The following is a 10110-nucleotide window of genomic DNA, read 5'->3' on the forward strand; positions in this document are numbered from 1 at the left end:
TTAGAAATAAGAAATTCATATGAGAGCATATTCTTATATAAAATCAACTATGGAATACATTTTACTATAAACAAGAACATTTTCTGTCTTTTTGCAGAGGTAGGAAAACAATACTTCCCTGATTTGCTTAGTATTTCTAAGGAAATCAAATCCTAGAGCTATATTCACAGATTTTTTAAAAAAATCATCATAAATATGTCTCCAAATATTTACTGAATTTATTAAAGAAGCTATAGACTCCTGGCATAAGTAAGTGCATAAGTAAGTGAGAGGGTGGGACTCAAACCACAAAAACAGTTTTATTTTCCCGTCTTTACCTTGTCTATTTGTTCAGTGTGACAGGAGCCAAAGCTTGGAAAAGATCATCAGAGGTTAAATCAAATTTATAATTGGTTCTTATGAACATGGTAGTTTTTAATAACCATCCTTAATAGTACCCCCTTCTGTGTTAGCTCTATCGGAAAAACCAAGCTCGCAGGTTAGAGTTGAGGTCAGAGTTAGAATGCATTCGTATACTCTTGGTGCACTAACCTATTTATTTGGTTTGGCGTCTCCAACAGGAAAGAAAGATCTTCCAATGTCAGGCTCCCCCTGAAGAGGCGCCTCAGGCCGGTGCTGTACTCCCAGTCTCACTCTCTGCTCATGTACTGTCAGTTATTTCTGTTCTCTGGCCACGGAGAGGACCCAGAGTGCGACCAGTCTCAGAGTGAAATGTTTTTCCACTTGTGGAGGCCTGTTTATGCCAATTTGCCCACTGATGACAGTTATAGCCGGGAACAAACAGAGGCAACAGCTGCTGATGTTGCTTTTTTCTCATCTATAATTATAACTCCACCTGCCGCCCAAAGTAGCCCTTTGAATGAGAAGCTGGAGGTGACGTGAAGGAGGAGGTTGGGCCATTTTCATTTTGACTCGACCCTGGGATCAAGGAAGAAAGATCCATTTTCTCCCTCTAATGAATTCTGAAGAGGTTCTTGCCAGCTCGAACAGGGAATTAGGACAGTCTTGTGCTTAAAATGAAGAATAAATTTTGGGGAAGCCATAAACTGGAGTGAAAAGAGTATAAATAGGATGTTCACTTGCTGAGAAGTTTTGTCATTGTTCTCCCATTAAACAGCAACAAAATGTATGTTTCAGAGTGGTGTGTGTGTGTGTGTGTGTGTGTGTGTGTGTGTGTGTGTGTGTGAATGTGCGTGTGTGCACTCACTAGCATAGAGAATTATTACATGCAATGGCTAATGTAGTAGAAAATGATAACAGACTGAATCATTCCATCTGTTTTTCTCCACAGTCAGCTAGGAAAAAACTTAAATTATTCACAATGTATTCTCTTGGGGTTATTATGCCTATGTATTTTCTCTCTAGAAAGAGTACATTAGCTGTCTTTAAGAAAATAAATAATTTCAGGACTGATTCCTGGAAACTTTCCGACTTTCTAAAGTAATGTATGTACAAATATTGCAGCTTCAGTTCCAACAATATGACTTAAGAAAATGTGTGTTTTGTGGAGAAAGATAAATTTTTAAAAAATTTGACAGTTTTTTGATCAAACTAAGTACCTTTTAGCAAAGAAAGATAGAGACGGAGGTTTTCTTCCTTGTCTTATCTTCATGAGATTTATCCTCAGATCTTCACCATTATACTTCTGTCAGTATATCTGGGGGATTTGTGGACATTTAAAAGGCATCTGTACAATGTACATATTATATTTGAGCTGCCATGGGAAACAGCTGGGTGGAACTGAAAATTGCATTTATAAAGGCTTGCGAGAGTGAGCAAAGTGATAGAGCTTGAGTAAATTTCATTAAACCCAAGCGGTAATGAAATAGAAAAAGGTGTTTAAAAAGTGAAGGAGTCTCCTATTGTATATAGGCTTCTAGGACTAGCGACTTAGAACCCAAGATTGCTTCCAGTGTGGGGCGCTGTGATTCCTGCTGCTGAAGTCATTTTAAAATGGGTAACCATGCTCAGCTCTCTCAGGCTGCTTTAAAGAAAGGTAACATTCTACATGAAAATGAGTCAGTAAATATTAAAAGGTAAAACAAACTCCCAGTGTTGGGCTCTGACCGGTGTGAATTTTAGTAACAGGTACGGGAAAGAGCCAGTACGAGATTAACCGGTTAGCCACTGTCATTGATTTCAAAATAGTTCACAAAGCTCAAATTGCAAAGTTACCAGTTATATGACTTTTATAAAAAAACTTTAGTTTTTTTTAATAGTTTATTTTTAATTAGTGAGTCAACGTGAGGGTACAGTTACAGATTTATACATTTTTGTGCTCATGTTTCCCCCATACAAAGTTCGAGAACCCATCCCTTCACCAGTGCCCATTCTCCACCACCAGTAAACCCAACATCCCTCCCACCCTCCCCAGTCCTGTCTCCTCCCACCCCACACTGCCACTATGGCAGGGTATTCCCTTTTGTTCTCTCTCTCTGATTAGGTGTTGTGGTTTGCAATAAAGGTGTTGAGTGGTCATTGTGTTCAGTCTCTAGTCTATATTTGGCCCGCATCACCCTTCCCCCACATGACCTCCGACCACATTTTACTTGGTGTTCCCTTCTCTGAGTTGCCCAGAATGAGAGACCAGCCTCCAAGCCATGGAGACAGCCTCCTGGTACTTATTTTTACTATTCTTGGGTGTTAGTCTTATAGTCTATTAAAACTTTAAAGTTTTTTTAAAAATTTAAAATAGGTTCCCTTTTCATATTTTTAACAGCAACATGTACTTATTAAAAACTTAAAAGTAAAACAATAAATTAAATTAGCAAATCAGTAATATTCTATCATGACATTACTAAAGGGTGAAGTTAAGTACTTAGTAATCTTTCAAGACTTTTGCGGCAAGTATTTACTAATATAATTTATGGCAAGTTATAGATATTTAGACAATTTCAGGGCTCTGTGCAGTTAACTCGAATACTTATATATTCTTTTGACAGTCAGCAGTGAGTTAGTTATGTGAGCCAGACCGCTCTATTCTGCAGTGGTCCAGATAAACACACGCAATGCCTTTGACTCCAGTAAATCTCCAGTGACAGGACAATTCATTAAAAAAGACTAACTGAGCACTTTCAAGTGATGGGGACATTCATCGCTAAAAGTTATACTAAAACACTCTTCGTTCCTTAAGGGTTTCCTCTGTCATCTTCTAGAAGAGAACCAGACATTTTAAAAGCCCCAAATTCATTTTTAACTGATGTACTTTCTCCACAAATGTAAGAAATTTTGCAAAATTTTTCTAAAGAGTGCCTGGTTGAACATAATCATGGGTATACTAGCTTTGCAATAAATCGGATTCTGACTCTTAAGACTTTAAGACTTCATTGAATGGGGAATGAGGAATTAGAATATTTTTGAAAAGGAAAGGGACTTATGAAAAAATACTTGGCAGAAAGGTGAGTTTGTGAGAAGAGAGTATGATGGCCTTGAGTGAGAAGGGATTATAGGGAGGGATTCAGTATGAAGGTTATTCTTGTATTGGTATGAATTGGAGTGGTGGTGGGTGAGTGGGAATAAAAAGCAGAGGAAGGATGGTAAGTGGAAGTCCATAGGGAAACTCCTTTTTTTTCTTCTTCTTTTCTTTTTGGGTCACAACCCAGAGTTGCTCAGGGCTTACTCCTGGCTCTGCACTCAGGAATTACTCCTGGAGGTGCTCGGGGGGACCATATGGGATGCTGGGAATTGAACCCGGATTGGCCACGTGCAAGGCAAATGCCCTACCTGCTGTGCTACTACTCCAGCCCCACAGGGAACTCTTAAGAAATTTTATTTTTTATTAGGGAAAACTCTTAATAGAGGAAGGAGATGAGGAAGGATATGGACAAAGGGTGAGATGAAGGAGGAGGAGAGAGAATTCCAATATTTGTCTTTTGTTGTTGTCATTTGAGCCACATATTTATGAAGAACAAATACTATAGAAAATGCTTCTCAAATTGTTTAGGTGACACTTTCTTAGTGGGTACCATTAATTTTGCTTGTAATTACATGTGAAAAATTTATCCTGTAATTTCTGTGATCCAGCAAATAGGAACACATTATAAGCAAAAAAATGAATGCAAATATGGCAGATGTGACTCAGTGGCAGAGAACTTGCTGTTTATGTGCTGGATTGGATTCCCAGCCCTTCGAGCACCACTGGGAGTGACCCCCAGACACCAGGCTGGGAGTATCCGGCAAGCACAGCCAGCTGTGGCCCCCAAACAGCAATAGGAACAACAGTATCCCCAACAAATGGATACAAAGAACAATCAATAGTGGCAGCTCCTGTGTCCATAATTTATAAACTATCAAATGGATTTTCATTCATTTTTTTCCACCCATAGCAATACCTTGATTTTAGTGCTTATTGTGAGAAATACTCAAAGTGATTTTTTTTTTTTTTTTGCTTTTTGGGTCACACCCAGCGATGCTCTGGGGTTACTCCTGACTCTGCACTCAGGAATTACTCCTGGCAGTACCTGGGGGACCATATTGGGTGCCGGGGATTGAACCCCAGTCCACAGTGTGCAAGGCAAAGGCCCTACCCGCTGTGCTATGGCTCCGGCCCTTCAAAGTGATATTTTTATTACATGTAGTAACATTTTTTTTTTGGCCCAGTGAAACTTTGCACTTCTTGAGGACTCATGCTTCTGGCTTCATTGTATTTTTTAATATTTAATTATCTTGCCACCGCACCTGGCTATCTTCCCCGGGGCTCCTCAAAGGGGGTGGGCTCCAGCTTCCTTCCCCGCCCCTAGCAGAGCTCCCTCGGCGAAAGGCCTCCGGAGCCTAGCCACAGCCATACTCAAGGCCCCTCTACACACGTTCGGATGAGCCTCATGCATGAAGGAATCAGCAGAGGAACCCAGGTGTGTGGGACCCAGGGCTGAGACCTCCAAGCCAGCTTGGATCGGGATTGGGTCTCTTCTGCCCAGATTTCCCATTTTCCAGTAGCTAGGTGGTCACACCCAGGGACTGCCCCTGGCGCTGTGTAATCCCACCAATGGCCAACATCCAGAGACTTAAAACCAAGCTCCTGGAAGTGACATAGCCTAGATCTCCCTCTGGGAGAACCTGGCAAGCTACTGAGAGTTTCCTGCCAACATGGGAGAGCCTCGCAAACTCCCCATGGTGTATTCATATGCCAAAACCAGTAACAATGCTGGGTCTCATTCCCCTGACCCTGAAAAAGCCTCCAATGCGACATCGTTGGGAAGGGCGAGTAGAGAGAGGCTTCTAAAATCTCAGGACTAGGACGAATGGAGACATTACTAAGACCGCTTGAGAAATTTGACAATCAAGGGATGATGATGATGATGATTATCTTTTTTAGCCACTGCCAATTACAAAATTATTCATGATTGGGTTTCCAGCACACAGTCTTATATCCAACCCTTCACCAGTGTCCACTTCCCTCTGCCCACTTTCCTCATTTACCTCCCATGCACCAGCCTGCCTCTATGACAGGCATTTTTAAAAAGCAGAGTTTGGATTCGTGGTATGCAGTATTGTTACTGATAGGATTTCATGCATTGCATTTTGTTACCTTTTAGCCCCCTCCCCAAGCTGGGAAGTCAATACTCTCTTCCTCATTGACCACTTCCCTTCACTATTTATTTTATTTGGCTGCACCCAACTGTGCCCAGGGATCACTCCTGGCAGGGTTCAAGAACACATGAGGTACCAGGGATTGAACCACATGCAAGGCAAGCTCCCTACCTGCTGCACTATCTCTCTGGCTCCCCTCAACCCTGGCTGCTTTCTTCCTTCCTTCCTTCCTTCCTTCCTTCCTTCCTTCCTTCCTTCCTTCCTTCCTTCCTTCCTTCCTTCCTTCCTTCCTTCCTTCCTTCCTTCCTTCCTTCCTTCCTTCCTTCCTTCCTTCCTTCCTTCCTTCCTTTCTTTCTTTCTTTCTTTCTTTCTTTCTTTCTTTCTTTCTTTCTTTCTTTCTTTCTTTCTTTCTTTCTTTCTTTCTTTCTTTCTTTCTTTCTTTCTTCGCCCTCCCTATGCTACAAAGGATGACATGACTGTAATGAGTCTCTGGTTGGGATAAGCCTAGCATTCCTCCAGAAGCATGAAGATTTCTGGTATACAATGCTGAAGACAGAATTCTGCCAACAGTCAAACCACAGCATGTGGGGAACCTCTTCAATTCCTCCCCCCCTTTTTTTTATAGGGGACAAATAGCAAACTCCTAGGATTAGAATGATTATCAAGGAGTTTTATTACACTAGAAGCTTCAAATTGAAAAGAGATGGGATATTTGAGGAGTCATCACTATTTTCCTTCATCGAGTACTTGCCAACTCAGCAGAACAGAATGCATTAGTTCACAATATGAAGGTTATCTTTTTCAAATGGAAAGTATAGAAACTTTGTTCTATTTTAGGGATGAAAGCATAGAGTCTAGAGAATTCTCACTACGAGGCCTAAAGTATATCCTGCACTTTATGATCAATGATATTTCTTAAACTGATAGATCCGCTTAGCTCAGGTACTTTCCAGATTGCTGGGCGGGGAGGGGGGGGGGCGGGGGGAAGATGTGAAACATATAGCCAATTAGAAATCAGTTTAAGATCACAGAGTCATTCAAGCCCAACTAAATTGCTTCTTCCAAACAGCTATAAAATTGTTACTTTATCAGCATAATGGAGAAGGTAGCCATTCTGGAAATCATGTTACTCCATGGGCAAAGGGAAGATACATGCGAATAGAACAAAGTCTATGCATAAGTTTTTGCATAATTCAGAGATTCAGAGACAGTCGAGTAATATTCCACTATATTTATGTACCATAGTTTCTTCATCCAGTCATCTAGTTTTGAATACTTGGGTCTTTACAAAGTTTAGTTACTGTGAATAGTGTTGCAATAAGCATAGGAATAGTAAATGTCCTTTGTCAGTAGAGCTCATGGGCCCTTGGAGGTAGATACCAAGAAGTGGAATTGCAGGGTCATACGGGAGCTCAATTCCTAGGTTTGTTTGTTTTTAGAAGCATCTATATTGTTTTCCAAATAGATGGACCAGTCAACATTCCCACCAGCAGTGAATGAGTGTCCCTTTAGGCACCCCCAAAGTACCAGCACTTATTATTTTTGTTGATAATATCTCATTGTTTGATTTGCATTTTCTCTGAATTCTGAGTGATGCTGAGTATTTTTTTGTACATCTGTATGTCTTCTTTGAGGAAGTTTCTATTCATTCTTCCTGCAGCCCCATTTTTTTTAAAAAAAATTCATTAGTGAATCACTGTGAGGTACAGTTACAGACTTACAAACTTTTGTGCTTGCATTTCAGTTATACAATGATCCCTCCACCAGTGCCCATTTTCCACCTCCAATGGTCCCAGCATCCCTCCTACCACCCGTACCCCTTCCCCTCCACCCATCCCCATTTTTTTTTCTTTTTTTCTTTTTGGGTCACACCCAGCGGTGCACAGGGGTTAGTCCTGGCTCATGCACTTAGGAATTACTCCTGGCCATCCTCAGGGGACCATATGGGATGCTGGGAATCAAACCCGGGTCGGCCTCGTGCAAGGCAAACACCCTACCCACTGTGCTATTGCTCCAGCCCCCCAGCCCCATTTTTGATGTGTTTTTTTTTTGCCTTGTAAAGTGCTAGTAGAGCTTTGCATATATTGGATATTAGCCTTTTGTCAGATGAGTAGTGGGCCAAACTCTTTTTATTCAATTGTTTATCTCATCTTAATCACATATCTTTCTTTTTTATTCTTTTTGGGTCACACCCAGCAATGCACAGAGGTTACTCCTAGCTCTGCCCTCAGGAATTACCCCTGGCGGTACTCAGGGAATCATATGGGATACTGGGAATTGAACCCAGGTTGACCGAGTGCAAGGCAAATGCTCTACTGGCTGTGCTATTGATCCAGCCCCACATAACTGTCTTTTAATGAATTTAAAAGACTCTGTATGCTTTTTATGAATATACAGGTGTCACCAAACTCCAGAAAACTAAAGGCATGCATCAGTTAGGTGTTGGATATCATTGGGTTGTCCTTGGTCCTCCCATAAGGAGCTAGGTTTATTGAGTAACTTTCACAACAGCACCCCTGAGGCACATCCAATTCTATCAGGCACTAATAATCCTATATAGCTTTTCTCCTTTCTTTATGTCATTTGCATGGTTTATTTAGCAATGTCCTTTTTGTGTAGACATAGGAAAATAGTTGATGTTTTGCTTTTGTAATGAAAATTAATTGACTCCAAATAATGTTTACTCCTGGGAACCCACCATATTTTCCTGACTTAAGCCTCAGTTGCCCTTACTTCCTAACACCCCCAAAAGGAGGGTCCTGACAGAGGGACCAGATGGACACAGGGCAAGCTGTAAGCTACTCTGGCATCAAAAGGGGACAAGCTAGGAACCATAAGTGTAATAAGTTAAGAGCATGGTCATGGAACAAACTCTGTCATGACCCAAAAAAGAAGTAACTGAATAAGGACCCTGCTGGGGCTAGGAAAGAGTAACCTGGCCTGAGGACTGTGGTCTGGGGTATATAGCGTGATGTCCCCAGGAAGAGTCAACATTTAAGCTTAACATATCTCTTACTTTGTTCATACAAAATGACTAGAAATATTATAAAAAGTAAATTCATTACGATTGTTTAAATGGATGAGATTCTGTCCTTGAGTTAATCTCCTAGAACTTCCCCTGAAGGAATGGCTTTACCTCTGTTTGTTGTGTGACAATGTTCAACCCCCACCTATGTGTGCCCCCACCCTTCATTATTTCTATATAACTGTGCTGTAAGGGACTAGAATATGAGGACTAGTTGTGGACTAGGAGTACTATGGGGATGGAACTAGGGTGATGGAACTATGATGACTGGGACTATGACCAAAACTGCGACTAGGACTGTGCTGTAAAGGGAGAGATCGGATTACGCTGTGGAGGAGAGAGAAATAAACTGACTACCAACCAGCCTGGGGCCCAGGCCCTGTTTCTCCCTTCCCCTAGTCCTTCTTCCATCTGTCACCATGGGCGGGCCAGAGGAATTGTTCTTGGCCACCAAATCCTCGAGTCCCTCTCATGCCCACGATTTTTCTTTGAAACTCACAGTTAGGGACACTGAGTCCCCTCACCTTGCATTCTTTCCATGCTGTGGAATGCTACTTCTACATTTGGTGTGGCCATTCGCCTTCTGAGTTTCTGTGTCCTTTGCTACCAAGTCAGGAACTAAGTGTAAGGGTGCGGATGACATCTTCCAGGTAAATGTTATCTCTTGCTGCCTTACATTGTCTTTGAAACCTGACCTCCAGCAAGTTCAGAATAGGACGCAAGTGCACAGAAGGAGCACTGCTCTCATTGATAATGGACAGAGAGAGAAAGAAGGGATTCCTTTGACTTCCTGCTGCTGATATTTTAGCATCACTTGGGTCTGGTGACAAAAATGATAAGTTACAACTCCTTAAGATAACAGTATAATAAAAAGGTAAACACAGTAAATGCTCTTTGATGATGGTCTAGGTGGTGGAGATATCATTCAGGTGGCCCATAAGTTGCCTTAGGTTTTTTTTTTTTTTTTTTAAGTAGAAGCGGTGGGTGTGGGAGACTTGTTTCAGGCCATATCCGGCTGTGCCCAGGGGCTAATGCTGGTTCTGTGACCAGGAGTGACTTCTGGTAGTTTGTGAGAAACCATGAGGTACCAGGGATCAAACCAGAGTTAGCTGCGTGCAAAGGAACCCTCACCCCTCTGCTATCTCTCCAGCCCCAGTAAGCTCTTGACCTCTAATGCCTCTGAAAGATTCCTCTCGTCCCTTTTTCCTGCCACTGCTGTTGTTGGAATGAACATGGTTTCTTACCTCCTTGGCTTTGGGGTTCATTGGCGGTTGCACATTTGCGTTTGCGCATATGCTCACTGGGGGTCACACTTTTAATTATGAAGATTCTGATTTCAGTATGAATGATTCTACTGAGTGAGCGGATATGATTCTTGGTGTGAAGGTGAACATTTGCAAGTCCTTTGGTGAAATGTTAACGACTGCCACCCAGGAAATCATTGATGTAGATGGGAGATGTGGTTCTATCAATCTCTTGTGACAATTGCTTCTCAGAGCACATTCTGATATCTTAATATTTCTGTGACATAAAAAATTGAAATAACTGAGAATAAC

The sequence above is a fragment of the Sorex araneus genome, chromosome 10 (assembly GCF_027595985.1).
Source record: "Sorex araneus isolate mSorAra2 chromosome 10, mSorAra2.pri, whole genome shotgun sequence".
Taxonomy (NCBI): domain Eukaryota; kingdom Metazoa; phylum Chordata; class Mammalia; order Eulipotyphla; family Soricidae; genus Sorex; species Sorex araneus.